This window comes from Haliaeetus albicilla, chromosome 8, assembly GCF_947461875.1.
Source record: "Haliaeetus albicilla chromosome 8, bHalAlb1.1, whole genome shotgun sequence".
NCBI lineage: Eukaryota > Metazoa > Chordata > Aves > Accipitriformes > Accipitridae > Haliaeetus > Haliaeetus albicilla.
The window spans coordinates 35,516,800-35,534,388 of NC_091490.1; the positions used below are offsets into that span (position 1 = coordinate 35,516,800).

General features: G+C 52.8%; 2 long non-coding RNA genes across 4 annotated transcripts; one reads left to right on the forward strand and one right to left on the reverse strand.

The window, feature by feature from the left end:
- Positions 1-1,326: 1,326 nt before the first annotated feature.
- On the reverse strand, positions 1,327-8,412 carry LOC138686460 (uncharacterized). Its single transcript, XR_011325856.1, has 2 exons — positions 7,662-8,412; positions 1,327-3,578 (listed from the first exon to the last, which is right to left on the reverse strand). It is a non-coding gene; the product is annotated as an uncharacterized lncRNA (long non-coding RNA).
- A 3,767-nt stretch (positions 8,413-12,179) lies between these two features.
- On the forward strand, positions 12,180-15,528 carry LOC138686305 (uncharacterized). 3 transcript variants are annotated; one of them, XR_011325642.1, is made up of 3 exons: positions 12,180-12,472; positions 12,592-13,469; positions 15,134-15,528. It is a non-coding gene; the product is annotated as an uncharacterized lncRNA (long non-coding RNA). The 3 variants fall into 3 exon arrangements; XR_011325641.1 differs by having other exon boundaries at positions 12,592-13,462; XR_011325643.1 differs by having other exon boundaries at positions 12,592-13,441.
- Positions 15,529-17,589: the final 2,061 nt, after the last annotated feature.

The following is a 17,589-nucleotide window of genomic DNA, read 5'->3' on the forward strand; positions in this document are numbered from 1 at the left end:
CTGTACCTCACCTGCGGGGTGCTGGAAGCTGTCAGGCCTAAAAATTCACAGCTCCCCTGGGAGCAGGAAAGCTATTTTAGAGGCTTCAAAATTGCAGCAGCCCAAATTATTTCCTGAAGCCTGCTTTAAGTTATTCAGGCATCTGGCTGTGCAGGTATAAAGCAGCTCGCTCATAAAAATGCTACCCTCTCATAATTTTGTTGAGTTTTCCCACAGTCACGGTTTTTCTCTGTGCTACCGGGCTGTGGGGAAATAACCACCTTCCAGTGAGCTTGTTCAGGATGGGACAGGAGGGTATTTTTGTGTGTGTGCACACTCACAGTATCTGCATGCCCATCCTTGGCTTGGAGCCTGACACCACCTTGTCCATGGCGGTGGCTGCATCCACCCAAATTTGGGCAGAAAGGCAACCCGAGTCCCATAAGAGGTAAAATCTACCCAGGGATGGCTAGCAGGGCAGATGGGTTTGGGGAGAGCCCTGGAAAGCAAAGCCACCACGTCCCAGGCGCGCTCAGCCCATCACAAGCGTGCTTGGCTTTCCTCTGCAGGGCCCCAGGGAGGAGAAGCCGGGTCGGTGCCCTCCCCACTGGGCAGCCCATGTCCCAGCCTTACACCAGGGTCAGGCGCCCGTATCACGCGCCAGAGCATCGCCACCGACTGGCACTTCACAGCTGCTTTGAGGTGCTGCCAGGGACTGTAGGTCACGACTGCCAACAAATCAGAGCCATTGTGCTCCATCGCTCCCCCCCCCCTCTTTTTCCCCATTAATAGCCCCTTTCTGTACCCAGGGAACGTGATTCTGCATCATCCCATCCCTCTGTGAACCCCAGCTCTGCTCCAAACTGGCTGCCTGTGCCCACCATAGATGATGTCCCAGCTGGGGCTCTCTGCGCTGGCCCCGCAGGAGGTGGGTGCACATCCAGCCCCGCAGCAACCCCCCACCCCAAAAAAAAGTGCTTTGATTTTGTATCACGGTATTTTTATTGTGTTGGTGCATTCAGAAAAGTCTCTGCCACCACAGTATCCGTAAGCCCTTCCACCAAAAATGGGTCTTAGTCTCTGATCATTGCAAAAGCATTTCTGCCACTCACCCCACAGATGATGTTTGGTACCCAGAGCAGTGGTGCACAACAGTGGGTGCCCCAGTGTGAGCGCTTGAGCAGGCGGGTTGTTTGGAGACTCTCCGGGAACACAAGCCACCTAGTCAAGCTGTTGTTCTCATTTGTTATTCAGAGTTAAGGAAATCTGCACCATTCTCCCGTCAGCCTCCCCATCCCGGAGGATAATTGATGCTAACGTCATTTCATTTTGGTCCAGCTGCTGGGCTCAGGAACAGCTGTTTTATTGTTCCAACTGAACACACAAAACCAAAAAAAAACCCCGCAACCCAAAAAGCAACAAAAAACCAACTAATTTGTGTTTGCGGCGAGGTTAGCTGCAGCTTCCTCTACCCAGAAACACGAGGAGACAGAGCAGCAGCCCCAGGGAAGAGCCAGGCCTCCAGGAAAGCTGAGATTTATGCATCCAGCTAAGTGTCAACCTCCAACATATGATGCAACACCCCTCCCCAAAAGCCTGCCATGTCCAACAGGCAGGTACTTCCAGCAGAGTCCCATTTCCCCTGATACTGAGCTGTCACCTTCAGGTGGGATACACCGTAACAGCCTTCATGTCCTCCCAGGAGCAGAGATCCACCCTGGTATTTGCAAGGAGGAGAGCAGCACTTGGTTAAGAGCAAGGATTCATGCCTCTTCCAAGGAGCAGACAAAAATAGGTGCAAAAATGTGCCAGTGACACGTGCATCTTCAGTGCACGGGCAAATGAGCTCACCCCCTTTTCCAGCTCATCAAAAGCAGCCTGTGCATTTGATGCGTCAGCACAAGACCGTGCGGCTTGCAGCCATAGGGGAGTGCTGGGCACCACACACATAGACACACACATTTCTTCAAGAGCACGGGATGAAGGGAGGAGGTCCATCACTTGCTCTGCAGCAGGTGCAGGACAATATCTGGAAGTCACAGGCTGGTCCAGCCAAGCACTCCACTAAATCCTTAAGCATTCCTGTGAAGCTACCACCAGGCAAGCTGTGGATCAAGTGGAAAACACTTCCCTGCCTGCCCAAAAGATCTGTTAAAAAAAAAAAAAAGCTTGCTAAAAAGCCAGAAAAGAACTCCTAAAACCACCCAGGCTAATAGACGTTTAATATTCATTTTCTCTCTAGCACTAATAACTCTATAGATAAGATCGGCACTTCTCCCATGCAGAAGAACTGGGAAACACTGGTATCTCTTACACAAACTGAGGAGGAGCTACCAGAAGGACAGGCATAGCTGGTCTCCTTGCCTCATTTGCAGAGGCACTTTGCTATAGGTGACACCTGGCCCTAGAAATAAAGGGCTCTGTAATGCCCACAGCAAATTGCTTGGGTAATTTTCCCTACATAGCCAATGCAGAAGGCACAGGGCTGCCTGTGAGGCTGACGTGAGCATCTTTTGACACCTCCTGGTGTGTGCCACATGCTTGGCATTATTTCTGGCAGCATATTGTGTTTTCTCCCTGTTGCACAAGAGGGAGGGTGGTAGGGATCCAATCCTAAGGGATCCAATCCTATATGCAGTGGCATGAAACGCCCTGGTCCCCCTCGGGAGACTGCACTGGACCTGGGAACCAGCACGTGGTTTGAAAAGCCCCAAGAGAGGAGAATGACCACAGCATCTCCTCTTAGCAAACCAATAGTGGGGCAAAGCCACCAACTTTTTGGGGTTGCAAATAAAATAGACCTTGTCCATGAAGAGCCCTGGGCTCTGCAGTACCTGCATTGTAAATCCAGCGGCCGAGACCCATTGTGGATCAGCGCCAGATGTGACTGTCCCCTCGAGAAGAGCGCTGTCAGGGGAAGGAGTCCATAGGCAAACAACACAACAAGAGCAGTAAGAGGCTGGAGGTGGAAAAGAGCTGTTGGATCATCCTTCTCATTCAGCTGGGTGAGCAGCAAGGATACGGAGTCAGTAAGTGTCCCCTCCTTTGCCTGGTGACAAGTTGCTCCCACTTCAAAACAACCTCCCTGCATCCCAGCTCTGGCCCACGGATGCTTCGTGCCTGCTCTAAGGCTGCTGCCTCCAGCATCCCAGCTGGCTTGGCAGCAGCCCGTAACCACAAGGGTGTTATATCTGCGAGCGGGTGAGGGGAGGTGTTGGAGAAACCATCACAGCAAGTTGGCAGGATTCAGTGTCTACAAGCTACCTCGTTTGCCAGCAGAGTCCCTGGGGGGGGGGGGGGGGGGGCAGAGAGGTCACTGAAACCTTCAGGCAGTGACATTTTATGGGGACATGTAGGGAAGCAAGGAGAGGGCAGAATTCAGCCCCGTTCCCTGCACCAGCGGAGTTCAGGCAGGCTGGCTGCAAACCCGGAGCCGGGTCAGCTATAGGTACAGAGCCCAAAAGGAGATGTCGGAAGATGTCATGGAAAATATTTACTCCGTGAGGTCAGTGCACCCTTGGCTTCTCTTTGGAGGGGACTTTGAACACAGGAGGGCAGACGTTTCCTGCACGCTTCTGCAGGCGAGAGGCTTCCCTTGGCTGGAAAGACGAAAAGCACAAGTGGAAAGTTTTGTGCGTAAGGCAAAGCAACTGAGCCTTCAGCTGCTGGTGGCTGGGCGCTTGCTATTAGGGGAAACAGCCTGCTTTGGAAAAAAAGGGGATGAATCTTTGAGAACAAGGCCTGGGAAAAAAAAAAAAAGAGGGGATGCTCCAGAGCAGAGCCATGGTCTGGCAGTATGACACCCAGGAGGTGCGGGCAGGCACCGGCTTGTGTATTAGAGGGAAAAAAAAATCACTCCAAAACTGTAGTGCGTTGGAGGTGAGGTGTGGGCGCAGAGTGGACAAAGCCCTTGCTTTCAGCATGGACAGGCAGAAAGGACTCAGCGTGCCCATGGGGCATTCCCTGCCCGCTCTAATGCCCTGCACAGCCAGCCAGCCTCTCCCCACCACATCAACCTGTGCCACCACACCAGGGAAGGATGGCTCAGAAAAGAGATCCCAGTCCCCAAGTCTGCGATCAAAGGGGGTGGGGGGCAGGCTAGTGAAATGCCAGGCCACATATAACAGGGTATGTTATTCCCTGATGCAAGCCCACAAAGTGCTACACAGCAGCCGTGGAAAAGGCTGTGCTGTGTTTCTTGCAATAAGAACAGTGGTTTGCATCCCCTTCTCCAGGGGTTCGGCTCCCTCGTGCAGAGCTCCTCGGCACTACCTTTGAGGTTCAAGCCATGGTTTGAACGTTCGTCCGATTGACTCCTATCAGTGTATGTATCTCTGGATGAAAGCAACTGCCCCCCCCCCCATATGTGATCACCGCTGGGTGCTTGGGCCACCTGAACGGGTGATGCCAAGCATTTGGGTAGCTCAAGCAGGGAAAACCATCTCCTAGAAGACCATCAGAAAAAGCAGAGGAAGATGTTTCACACCTCGCAAGGAGCGGCTCCCAAACAACAACTCTCAGCTTGCCTTAAAGCAAGGATCTGACACTTTCTGCTCTTCCTGGGAGCATCTCTTGCTCTACTTTCTAGTCGGGCCAGCATCCCTGGGGACAGTTTCTCTCTTTATTTCAGGTTTAGCTCATAAAGTGACAATCTTCCCCTGGAGCCACCCCATGGGGGCTGTGACTCCATCACCCCTTGCAAGCGAAAGCGGGAAGGCGAGCTCCCAGTGCCGAGGCGAGGCTGCGTCCGGCATCGCTGCCAGCAGTGATTCAAGAGGTGGGACTCCCGCCTGCCTGACTCACTTGCTGGCCATGCCAAGCCCTAGCGAGGTGCTTCACTTGCATCACTTGTTGCTGGAGATGATGAAGAGACCCTGTTCTCAAGAAGATTTTAAGCCATTTTAAGCCCCCACACATTCCTGTTTGCTAGTATTTCCCCCCCCTCCCCAGCTTTTGACTCACCACGTTGCCAACTCATCACTCCATTGAGCAACCGTGGTACACCATCGCTTCCTCCTCGACGTATTCAGGCTCCCCACCCGTCCCCAGTTTGTCCCAGTCTCATCTCAGCATCCCAACGCCCCAGCTCCCTCATGGCAGGGTGCCCATTGTCCTACCAAACATAGCCCCTGCTGAGATCACTTGCCTCGAGAGCCCTCGAGCACCCTGTGCCACCCCCAAGACCGGGGTCTCCAGCACGGCACAGCCAGACCCTCACTCCCGGGGGGCTCTTCTAGGAGTGATAAAATCAGGAGGGCCGTCTTCTGCCCACCACCTTGCTGGTCCCCAGCTCCTCCACCCAGAGCCCCAGCACTCACCCACCCACCCAGCTGCCCGAGCCCCTCGCCTCAGCCGGGCACTGCAGCAGCCGGGACACTTGAGCCCCAGCTCAGCTGTTGACTCCAGCCCGTCCCCGAGGAGTGGGATGGGGACGGGGAGCCACTCCAGGGTGGAATTTCACTCACTTTGGTGACCTCGTGCCTGTGGCGCACTCTAAAAATACAAATAAACGGGCGGGTGGCATGAAACCCATCCCGTTTCCCACAGGGGGCTGCTTGGCCAGGCCCTGCCTCCCCTGGCTGTGTCCTCCTTTATGAAAGAAATGAAGCTGAGGACTGAAAAAAAAAAAAAGGCCAGATCCTGTCCTTCCCTGGTCTCAGCTGAAGAATATATTTAGAAATCAACTGGGGCCAATTCACTGAAGAACTGGGCATGGGGTCGGGAGGGGGCAGGCTCCATATCCCCCTCACGCTACCTGCTTTGCTAAGCCAGGCCAGCCAAGCTCTTCCTATCTCCTCTGGGCTCTCCCATCCCTCCGAGCACCCTGTTGCCCCGCTCATCCAAATCTGCTGCAGGCAGGCCAGGCTGTGCACAGCGGTCCCCTGTGCCGTGGGGAGCCTGTCCCCACCCACCGAGAGCATCTCACCCTCGTGGTGTCCTTGCCTCCAAGCATCTCCTCCGCTGCCACTTCAGACAAGCCCCAAAGCAGCAGCAGGAGCTTTTCTTCCCCATCCTCACCTGTGCAGCTTTATGCTCCGTAGTAACTAATTTCACTCCCATTCCTACCTACCCAGGTCTCGTGCTTGGGGTCATCAACACTCAGCCCCCATGTCAAGGTTGCTAGCAGAAACCATCCACAAGCCTGACACCGGTCTAATTAATATAACTTGTCGTGATAGCAAAATCCCCTTCCCACCCCTCTCCTCTCGCATCTGGGGACACAGCGAAATCAGGACCCAGGTGCTCTGCCTTCGCCACCTCACAGCAGCGGGTGTCCCCTCGCATGTCCCCGCACGTGTCCTCAGCTGGCATGCCAGCCCACCGCCGCTCTCAGGGATGAGGAGCCAAAGGGGACAGCAGGCAGCGGAGGTCATGGTTTCCCTGCGTGCAGCGATAAAGCAGCTCAGCTCTCCCGAGTGGCAGGGAAGGGAGGGAGGGGGACGAAAAGCCCAAGCGAGATGTATTTTTGCGAACAGGCAGATTAGGAGCAGCTCGAGGCGTGCTGGCAGCCGGCGCAGGAGAGCTGGTGTTATCTGTGAATGGGTGCAGGCTGTTACCCGCGGCTCCTGTCGCTGCTGGGATGGGGAGGTGGGGAAGGGAAGGTCGGGGGAGATGTTTGCTTCTCGGCCAAGTGGCTATTTCTGACATCAGGAGCCCGTGGCTGAGGCCAGAGAGGGTTTGCAAACAGCAGCTGGACCCAGGCTGCACCCGAGGAATATCCACCGCCCCTGGGCTGGAGAAGCTGCCCTGGCCCCCAGACCCTCGGTGAAAGCTCCCCGCCACGCTTCCCATCACTCCCAACCCACGGCCAGCAACGCCCTGTGCCCTGGGACACGCTGTCCCATGCACTGACACCCCAAGAAGCCATAAGGCTAGCGAGGTCCCCGGGCAGGGAGCAGCTAATGCAGGGCACTGATTGAGTTACAGGCCAGCGGTTGTATCATGTTTACCAGCTCCCCGCCGCATATCCTGTGCTGGGAGGATTCCTGGAAGCGGGAGCTGATTTCGCACCCCCTCCCCACGCCGCACAAACATGCAAGCTATGCCAAAAGCAGATCTCTGCACGTGACCGCCGCTGATATTACCCAAGTGGCTGGCAGGGAGCAGCCAGCCCCTTCCTCGCTCTTCTCCTCCTCCCCCGGCCGTACGCCTCTATCTCCAACACAGGGCTGGCTCCATCCATGTTTTTATTCTTCTTCCCCTCCTCTTAACTCTGTTTAACTTTTCCTACCTCTTAATTTAAAGCAGAGGTGGCAGCCCTGCTGGAGATGCTGGAGGTCTCCAAACCTTTGATGGGATGGTTAAATCCTTCGTTTCCTCCGCCCTGTGCCATTGGACTGCTCAGGTGACACTCAGCCAGCCACTTTGGGATGAATGAAGTCCTGGAGTCCAGACTCTCTAAGTGGTATATGAGCCCTTTACCCATGCAGGGAAACAGGGTGTGAGTCAGTCACAAACCCTGAGCACCACTTGCAAACCCAGGCACTAGGACAGCAATCTCAGGCCCCAAGGCACTGGGGTTTGAGGATGCTGCAACACCTTCCCTTCATCTGGCAGACAGGGATGGAGGCAGAGCAGGAAGATTTTCCTGCCTCCCCCGGGCCATGCACGGACATGCTGCACACCTCTGACACCACACTGCTACCCAGAAGCTCAGCCTGGAAATCTTCCCCGCACGGTACCTGAAGGCATCCTCTTGGATGTAGCTCAGGCTGTTTCTGCAGCCCTACCAACATGCCTTCTCCGTGCCAGCAGATTTTGGGGTGGCAGTTGCTGGGTTGGTAGGTCCCCACCTCTGTTTTTTCTTTCGTATCTGGGCCAGCTGACTCAGTGAGATGGCAGGGTGCCCTGGGGCTACCACCCAGCCCGTGGCGATAACACTTCACTGGGACTGGGCAGATACATCACTGCTGGGGAGCCTGGGAAAAGCAGCCACTTGGATTTCTCCCAGCCAGCCTCTCCTGCATCCCTGTTAACATCCTAGCGACATCCCTGAGAAATGGGAAAGGTTGGCCCAGCCGGGAACTGCGCCTCTGTTTGGAGATCCAGCTCCTTCAGCCTCAATGCTCACGGGCACGCAAAGGACATGGCTCGCCGCTACCTTGCTCGCACTGCCCTGTTCCCCGAGCCCCTCTGTGCCTCTGATCCCCTCGGTGCAGGGCAGAGGGAGATGAGTGCTTGTAGATGCTGGTTCAAAGCGCTCCTCAGCCTGTATACCTCATTTGCAGATGTGAGCCCTTCTGGACAGGAATTGCCTATCCAGCATCAAGCAATGGGCAGCTCCACAGTCAGGAGGACATCCCCGGTGTTTTGGCCCTGTATAAAACATTTATGCTCCCTCCCTTTTTGGAACAGCATCACCCACAGCTAGGCTTTACCTGGTGCCCTACCTGAATTACCATCATTTGTGTAACATCTTCCAGCGTGGGGCTTCAGATGTCCAGCATCTCCATAGGGCTCCTGATATTACTTGCTCTCTGATTTGCTTGAAATACATCCCTTCTTAAGACAGATTGTTTACATCTTTTGGAGGGTTTTTTGTGTCTAAATCTTTCTATTTTCATTCAAGATTTCTTTTTGAGATAGGCTGGAAACTATCCTGAGTTGCCACCAGGGCAAAGGTATTCCTCGGATATATTTACACATTCACGAAGACAAACTACAAGATCTAATCTTGCAAAGACTCATGCACATGTTTGACTTGAGACACCTGCACCATTTCTTCATGGCAAGTGAAACAGCTGCAAGCTGAAAGTTAACCTACACCTACTGGGTTTTTTTCTGGTGCACATTTTTCCCTTGTAAACAAAGAGCCAAACAAAGCACCTTTGCTGCCCAATGGCAACTTCAATTTGGGCAAAAAAAAGCTTTGGAAATAAATGGTTTGATTTGCAAAGAGTCAGCATAGCATCCACCCCAATTGGGTGGGCTCTGAGAACACAGGTGGTGACTACTGCTGCATGAAAAGAAGGGGGAAAGAGAAAGGGAAAGATGGGAAAAGGAAGAGCAGAGAGCCTCTGCAGGACTGCAGGGAAATGCCATGAGCACCCCCAAATTTCCCAATGCTCAGCACTGTTGCCACATGGGGATGGATCAGCTTTGACACCACGTGGGCTCTGGATCCCCATCCCACACGGGAGAACAGCCTGTCCCCAGCCTCCCTGGCACACCGACAACTTGAGAGGGAATCCACACTGATGCTATGGATATGAGTAATCTCAACACTGTCTTTTAGTGTAAGCATCCCCTCCTGTGACCTCCTCAGAGAGCTCCGGCTTCTCTGCAACTTGGTCTCTCCCATCACATCTATGTACTTTTGCCCCCTTCCTGCACCAAACCCCCCTCCCACCTTCCTTTATTTACAAATATCATGTAAGCCCAGGCAAAAACCCAATTAGCAGCCAGGCTCCTGTCAGCACCTATTATCTCCATGTGTTAGCTGCGTCCTTAGTGAACTGCTTAAAAAGAAAGGCAGAAGGACGCTGCCCGTGGGCAGGAATTTTCCACTGGGTAGGTACAGCCAAACTGGGTCACGCGATGCGGTCCCCCAGCTTGCATTGCCCACCGGCACCGTGAGACGTAGCTGTGCCAGCGGGCAGCCCCTTCCTGCACTGCCTGAATCCCTCTGTCTGGGGCATTGCCCAAAAGAGGCACCTTTCACGGGCCAGTTGAACCCGAAACATCCCCAAACTGATCCCAGGGGGACGGGCTCCAATCTCCAAATTCATCCCACAGGGCCACTAGCTCAATTGGAACTCGCTCGACATGACCTTGGCACCAGGCTTCACGCATCAGGCGGTTTCACGTTGACCCCTATCGTTGGGACACGGGGACTGAGCAGAGGGATGAGCCTCTCGGTGATGGGTCTCTCTGTCCCATCAAGTTGCCTGCAGGAGTTTTAATGGAGTCCAGCCCTGCTGGTGTTGCTCAGGAGATGATGAGGACCGAGGACTGTTTGAGGAGGAGAAGATGGGGACCAAGGGCTCTTTGAGGATGAAGCCATGTCTGGGAGGGAAGGCATCCTCACCTCTGCTGGAGGGGCACTTCCTTGCTGCAGCAAAGAAGGACCCTGCTCAAGCTGTTGCAAACCAGCTGAATAGCTGGCAGGGCAGTCCAAACTGCTTCCCCCAGCCACAAGCAGTGAGATCCAGAGGGTTTCCAGGGGAAAACTCCACTGCCCGCTCACCAGCCCACTTCCCAGCTGGCAACAGGCTGCCTCCGGCTCCCTGCCACCCCACATCTGGAAGGGAAGCATCAGGAAGAGACACGCTGGGCACTTCCCTCCTGCACATCTGGGAATTGAGAGTGTTGTTTCATTGTGCTGGGGCAGGGAGTGTTTCGCTGGTGTTATTATTCCAAGCTGGCCCAGAGTCCTAGGAAAACAAAAGCTTCTTCCTTGCCAAAGGGAGGGCTCGCTAGAGGCAGCCACTGGAGACGAGGGCTGGGCTATTCTCTGGGCTTCTAAACGCTACATTTTGGTGTTTAAATTTAGCCCTAGATTGAAATTTTGCAGACATGAGCCCTTCTGGTGAGCCAGCAGCCTCGCCAGCATCAACACTAGCTTTTGCCACGCAGTGCGCCAAGCAAGCATCCTGCCTTCCCCAAGAGCTCAGCCTCCAAGCCTCCAGCCTCAGCAGCAATGTGCTTCGTGGGACAGACCCCTGGCTGCCCATCAGCAAAGAAACCACCCAGACGTGCTCCCGAGAGCCACGATGGCTGGACAAGACAGTCTAGTTGGAATAACAAGGTTTTTTGGCCATCAGGTCTGCATTGAGACAAAGGAAGGTGCTTGCAATTTTTTCTCTCTTTAGGCAGATGACCAATTTGACCAAAGAGGACTTTCCAGAAGCAATGGAGATGTCAGGTGTTGAGAGCTCTGGCCATGCCCTGTGTCACCTGTTTTTTCCCTGGGGCACAGAAAGTCATTACAGCTTTTGGCTTCTTGTACTCCAGCCCTTAAGCTTTAGGATGCCAGTCCTTGCCTGGGAAGGGAGCCAAGCCCCACACTTCTATTCTATCACTATTATTGCTATCCATTTTCCCCACCTTACTCCAGGGCATGGTAAATGGCTTCAAGGAAAAGAGCCTTGCTCACAGCAGGTCTCTTCTCTACATTTAGACCCCTAGATGTGATAGGCGCTCTTTTTTTTCTCCCAAATACATAATTTAAAGGCTCCAACCAGAAGTTGTTTCCATAGCGCTTGATCATACCACCTGGGAAGGTGGGCACAGTCCAATACTTGCCAAAGGCTGTCGCCTCCCTCCAGCCCCGCTGCCAAGCTCTGTGGCCTCTACTTGAGTTGGCCATTGGAGTTAATGCAGGCAAATAAGGAATCAGGAGGAATGCTGTTTTATTTGCTGGAGTTCTGCAAACAATTAATATGGCCTTGTCCTTTGGATGAACCTGGTTTGATAAGGATGCTATTCATATTACAATGATTCCTTAAGAACAGAAAGTTGAATGCAAGTGAGCAATCCAGCTCTTGTCTGCTCTACGCCTGCAAGGGAAACATGCCTGCAGGCTTGCGCTCCCGGGGAAAAAAAAGAGATGCTCCAAGCTTTCAAGGCTTTTCTGCACAAATCCAGTGGTGCATGAGAAGTGCCCTATAAATGAGGTGGAAGGAACAGGGAATGGTGGGGAATCACTCCTATATAACATGACCCAAGGGCATTTCACACAGCAGCTCTCCTGCAACTGCTTTCCCCAAAACACTATTCAGCCCCAAATCCAGACCTCTGGATTTGTTCAGAGCTGCTGTATATGGCCACTGGCTGGCTGATAAGCACTGGAGTAGGATGTGGCTGAAGAGAAAACCTTACATTCAAAGGGCACCTAAGAATAGAAATATGACGATAGATCTTCTTTAAGATGAATGGACTAAAAATTGCAAATTTTTTTATACACAAATTAGAGTACTAGTCTAATGCAAACAGCCAAATACCCAATTTCGTGGCTTATTAAAATCCAAGGGAAGCTGATCCTCTCGGCACACAGCTCCCTAGGGATGAACTGTGTTTCACTGCTCTGTGGCAGGGTTCAAACGCTACGGGGATGTACAGAAAGCTTTTGAGCACAGCAAGCCTCCAGAAAACACAAAGGTAGCTTTGTCTGGAGTATATCGACCTTCTTTTTTCTTAAATACTAATTCTGACCCGAAGATAAATATAACACGTGCAGAAACATGTGATCCTCTCTAGGAAGGCAACTGTAAACACACACTGCTATGCACAAGCTAGGCAGAAGAGTAGAAATGCAGCCAGCTTCGCATTGAAAAACTTTTCCTCGTGAGAGAGAACCTGGCACCAGTGTAAGGAGAACTAAGGGGATTCAGTGCATTGCTTAAGCATATGTTTTGCTAAACTTGTGGTTCATCAAGGAAGAAGGATGGAAGGAAGACGCTGCCTGCTGCACAAGAGAACCGTAACACAGACGTAATCAAACTTAGCTGCTCTGCTGAAGCTTTGAGTGATCCTGAAGATCTGGGGAATACAGGTTAGCTCTATTTAAATCAACTCAGTTGCTCCTACAGTCCCCATCTTTTCCCTAGAGAGTGCTTTTGCTTTTAACCACTTCTATTGCTTCCTTTCCCTGATCACTTACTGCCATGACAGATTCAGCACTGTCAGAAATGCTCACATCTTCAGATTAAACTGCAATTCTGCTCCAAAGAGCGGCTGTGGAAGTGTTGTGGGTGATTTAATCTCAGTGACCTGCATCAGCTCTGCAGTGCTACCAAGGAATAAAACGGGACGTTGCCACCAAAGCAAGAGGTTGCTGCTCAGAAAACCCACAGGAACACATCCAAGGTTCATCAGGTCTTTTCCCCATAGAGACTGCATGATGTTTCACCAGGATGGGCTGCGCTTGGAGATGAACTTGATGGCTGAACCACACTAATAAATCCAAAAGGAGAATTAGCAAGCTATAGGCATAACGAGAACATTTTGCAGTTTTTATTCCCCAAAGTCATGTCTTTGATTTGCAGGAATCCCTGATATTTTTGCAAAGGTTTGTTTGACTTTGGTAAAAGGAAAGTATTGCTGGACTCAAGCTCCTTTGGGCCAAGCTCTCTTCTGTAGCTGCAAAGTGCCACCCCCTCTCACTTCTACATAGTTACACAAATATATGCAACTCCTCTCTGGGTTCTTACCACCCTGTTAATTTCTAGGCAGGTCTTCATGAGAACAGCCCTTCCTGGATGCCATCTGATTTCACAAGCACCAAGAACCTTTTAAAATAACTCATAGAAACCAAGCAAAACACACTTGAAATGAGCAAAGGCAATCATCTGAAAAAAAAACCAAAACCACAACCGCATGCCTCGAGCTCATCCTGCGGACAAGGGGAAGGGGAGGCAGAAAGCCAACGCCGGCCGTGTCCCATGGACGAGGATGCTGGTTGGGAGGGCAGCCCGCCGCCTCCAATCATGCCACCGGCAGCTCGTGTTGCTACGGCCCTCAGGTCTGAACCTTTGGAAATTAGGTAAAAGGTCTGAACACGAAGCTTTTTTTCCTCCTCCCCCTCCGCAGTGGTGCCCCTTGCCTAGCACAATCCCTCTTCCTGCTGAGCTCTAGGAGGAAAGCAGCTGGGATGAAGAATTAACTCTCGCAGTCCCAGGGGCTTTCCAGAACAGGAACAGCAGTGTGTGACACGAATGGCATCACGGGGAAGGGGGGGATGTACGAGCAGATCTTGCTTCCCACCTGCCCTGTGGCTATGAACCGGAGAAAAAACACGGGTGTGAGGATGGATGCATCCTCTCCTACCCCCAAAAAGAGGATGGATTTTAAACGGGTTTCATGCTGGTGGAACAAGCTGCTTGGAGATCCCAGGGGATAGGATTTTTCCATCCCCTGGGTAGAATTTGGCATTTCTAAGGGTGCATCCTAGACCTGGAGGGACTCATCTCCCCCCCTTCCAGAGCAAAGGATGCAGTCCTGACACCTGTACATGTGGGTCCCCAAGCTTTCCCTTCAGCCCGGCGAGGGGATAGCCCTGCACGGCGGAGGGTGGTTTGGCACAGACGGGACCAAGGGCATCTCTGGCCGAGGTCAGAACGCCAGTGATTAGAACTGGCAACGCGCCCGCCTGCCGCGGACCCACGCATTGACGCTCATCCCGTTCCCGGCGGCAGCCTGCCTGCGCCCACTCGCTCTGTGCTATCCAGGCATCCCTGCACCCCTCTGCCCGCTGAGGCCACCCCGGGGCATTGCACAGATGGACCTCAAGAAGCCACCCACCCCGCTATAAGCATCTCTGCCACATCAAGACAGGCCGGGAGGGAAGGTGTCAGCCCTGTCAGCAGTCTCAGGAGTTACCCCATCCGAGCCCCATTACGCTGCTGCCAGGAGGGAGGCTGCACCTCCACGTGAGAGAGCGACTACCACCGAATTTCAGCTCTGGGAAGCTCTTGGCTGCTCAGCCAGCCTCCCCCAAACCTCTCGTCTCAGTAGTGAGCCAGGCACCTCGCTGGCATGGGGCCAGGCAGCTCCGCGGGGCAAGGGGAACAGTGACAAAGGCATCTTTGTTTCTCCTGCCTGCTTGCTGCTTCACCCCAGCCCTGGTGTGACACCTACGAGGTGGAGTCATTTTTCCACAGCAAACTTCCAGCAGCGTTTCTTGGATGCTGTGTCACCACAGCAGGATTGGGTTCCCCCCCACCCCCAGCCCTTTCCCCAGATATCACCCCAGGAACAGAGCTGGGAGCAACTGAGGCTGGATTTGCCTACTTGACCAGGTGTTTGCATTAACCCTTCCTGGAGCAGACTCCCTTCCCCATCTCCGCCTGCCTCCCCGAGAGCCAGGCTCACCTCCCACCCGGTACGCCCCTTCCCCAGCACCGTGGGGTGGGAAGCTATGAAAAGCACCATACGTGTTTTATCGTCTCTCTTTCAGCCTTGTTTACATAGGAAAGTTAAGATGGATGAATTACAGGTGTCAAGTCCTTAAAGTTTGTAGTGAAAGGAATTATCTTCTAACAAGACAGCTAGGAAAACCCCAAAGAGATGCTGGCCCAAATCCGTCTTAGGTCTGAGATGGAGAAAGAAGTCTTCAAACCAACGACGGGTCAGGAGCAGAGCTAGCTCACGTACCTAGTTTGAAGCTGGCCACATCTCTGCTTACACATTTCTTGTTTTCTTTGCCTTGTGCCAGGGGGTCAACTGTTTTTCTTCCAGCAATCCAGTGCGTCTAACAGAAGTATTACCTCTCCTGACAAACGCTGTGCTGCCCATCACCTGAAACCAGTCCAGCAGCCGCGACAACGCTACTACTGCTTGGAAAGCACAGTCCATCTTCCTGCAGATGATGTCACTGAGAAATAAATCTCCGTTTGGCACAATGGCTAGATTTAGCTACAGCAAAATACGACCACTTTTAGAATATCGTCATGTTCTTTGTTCATGCTTTCAACTCCCTGCTTAGAAAAAGCCCACCTAGAAAAAAAAAATGCCCTTAGATATTCAACATTTGCAGCTCCTATGAAACATCAGCTGGGGTCATTGAAAAGAAAAGTAGACACCCATAAGTGGAGGACTTTGCTGCCTGAGTCTCACTTGGCTGCTCTCAGCACTGTCAGGTTGTTTGGAAACTGAGCTGGGCTAGGATGGAAGCTCATGCTTCTCCCACCAGAATGAGCTCCCAAGGTAGCCCGGCTTCTGGCCATCCCCATCTCTGTCCCATGCCCAGGAGAACAGCAGGAGCCAAGCTGGGACCCAGCAGGTTCGTGCACCATGTGGCTCTTCAGATCCCAGGCTGCATCGGCACTCTGGCAGGTAGCAATAACCATCATTTTCCTTGCAAACTGCCTTTGATCTCAATATATTTGGGATGCTAAAAACCATACATCCTATGCCTCACTTTTGCTTTCAAATACAGAGCTGCTTTGCAGAGCAGTGTTCTGCTACACCACCTGCAAAATAGCAACAGACTCAAAAAAACCCAGAACAACAAAAAAAAAACCCAAAACCAAAAGGGCATGGCCTTGCTAGGGCACAGTTTACCCTGCGGAGGCTGATTTCTGGAACTGCAACTGGAAGCAGGGGTATGGGCTCAGCCCACCTCACACACAGCTGGGTGCGAGGAGGTGAGGGTTGCTGCTGACTTGGAGATGTCTGGTTAGGAGGAGCCGAAGGAAGGATTGAATGCTGTGTGCTGCCGTGGGTTCAAACTACAGCGTACAGCCAGTTGCTCACAAGCACTAGCTTGAGAGACTTCTTCCAAACAGTTCGCTTCCCCAGCCTCCCCACCATGTTAATCATTTCATTGCTTTCGCTGACGACAGACTGCAGAAGCGAGCTCGCCCTTTGCTTGGCCTCGTTACTCAGCGGTTCCTGGTCCTCCTCCTCTGGGAACTTCCCTGTGCCCAGCCACCAATGAAGGGACCCACAGCCTGCGTGAGCATCCCGCAAACCACGGGGACCAAGGCAGGCAAGAGGCTGAACTGGGATACTGCCCAGAAGGCTGGTTAGATTGGTCTGGTGGCCCTGCCCTAGCAAAGGCAGAAAGAGGAGCCAGGGCTCACTGTGACCAACACCAGGGACTCAGCTGCTCAGGGCAGTAATCCAGGCAGCAAGGAGGAACGCACTTTGCCCAAATCCCTCTCCACTTCGATAGGAGCCGCAGCCTTGACACAGGCTAGGCTGCAATTCGGGAAGTACCATCCTGTCTGAAGTGCCACGCGGTGACAGCCAAGCACAGCATCCTTTAGCCCCTGACTCCAACAGCCACACTACGTGGTGGTAGGCAATTAAATAGCATCTCATTTCCCCCTAGGGCAAGCAAAACAATATTCCTCCCTGTCTCTACAAGAGGAAAGAGATGGGAAGGATGCAGGGTGGAGTAAAAATTAATGAGGTGTCTTCCCCTCCTTTAATTCTCTCTTGCCACATAGGGTTTAATAGTTGGAAAGCAATCTGAGATCAGCAGATGTCAACACCACTGGAAAAGCGCACCCATGCAAATGCGTCATGAGCCCAGCACACCCAACCAAACCTAGAGACGGAGCAGAAATGTGCAAGACAATAAACCCTGTGCAGCTCCTCATAAAGAGAAATCAAGTCAGGCAGAAAAAGCCATCCATAGGCATGATTTATTCAGTGCCTTCCTCTCACCCCCGCTGCTCCCATCACTGCTGTTTCCACTTGCCGCTGTGCTGGGGGCACATCCACGTCGCTCTGGATGAGCCACCTCGGTCCCTGCAGACACAGCAAGCTGGAACCAGCCAGCACACATACTGGGAACAGCACAGCCAGGACAGAGGCATTCGTTTATTCAACAAGAGGCAGAGGGAGGTACAAAACAGAGCAAAGTCTCTGATAGTAGCAGGATGATGGACACAGTGCCTCTGACAGCAAAGGTCCCCTCAGTTCCTCGGGACTAAGAACCAAATCTTGGGGGTGGGGGAGGGGGGATAATCAGGGTTTTCTTACAGAGAAAGGTTGCATGTTTGCTCATGACCAGAATATAACAGGGCCCAAAGCAAAAAAAAAAAACCCCAAACCCAAAACAAAACCTCTCATCTGAGCTCCTCCCAGCCTTCACCAGTCCCCCACATCCTTCTTATCCCACTCCCACGCTGAGCTACCCATTAGTGGACAGGCAAAGCAGAG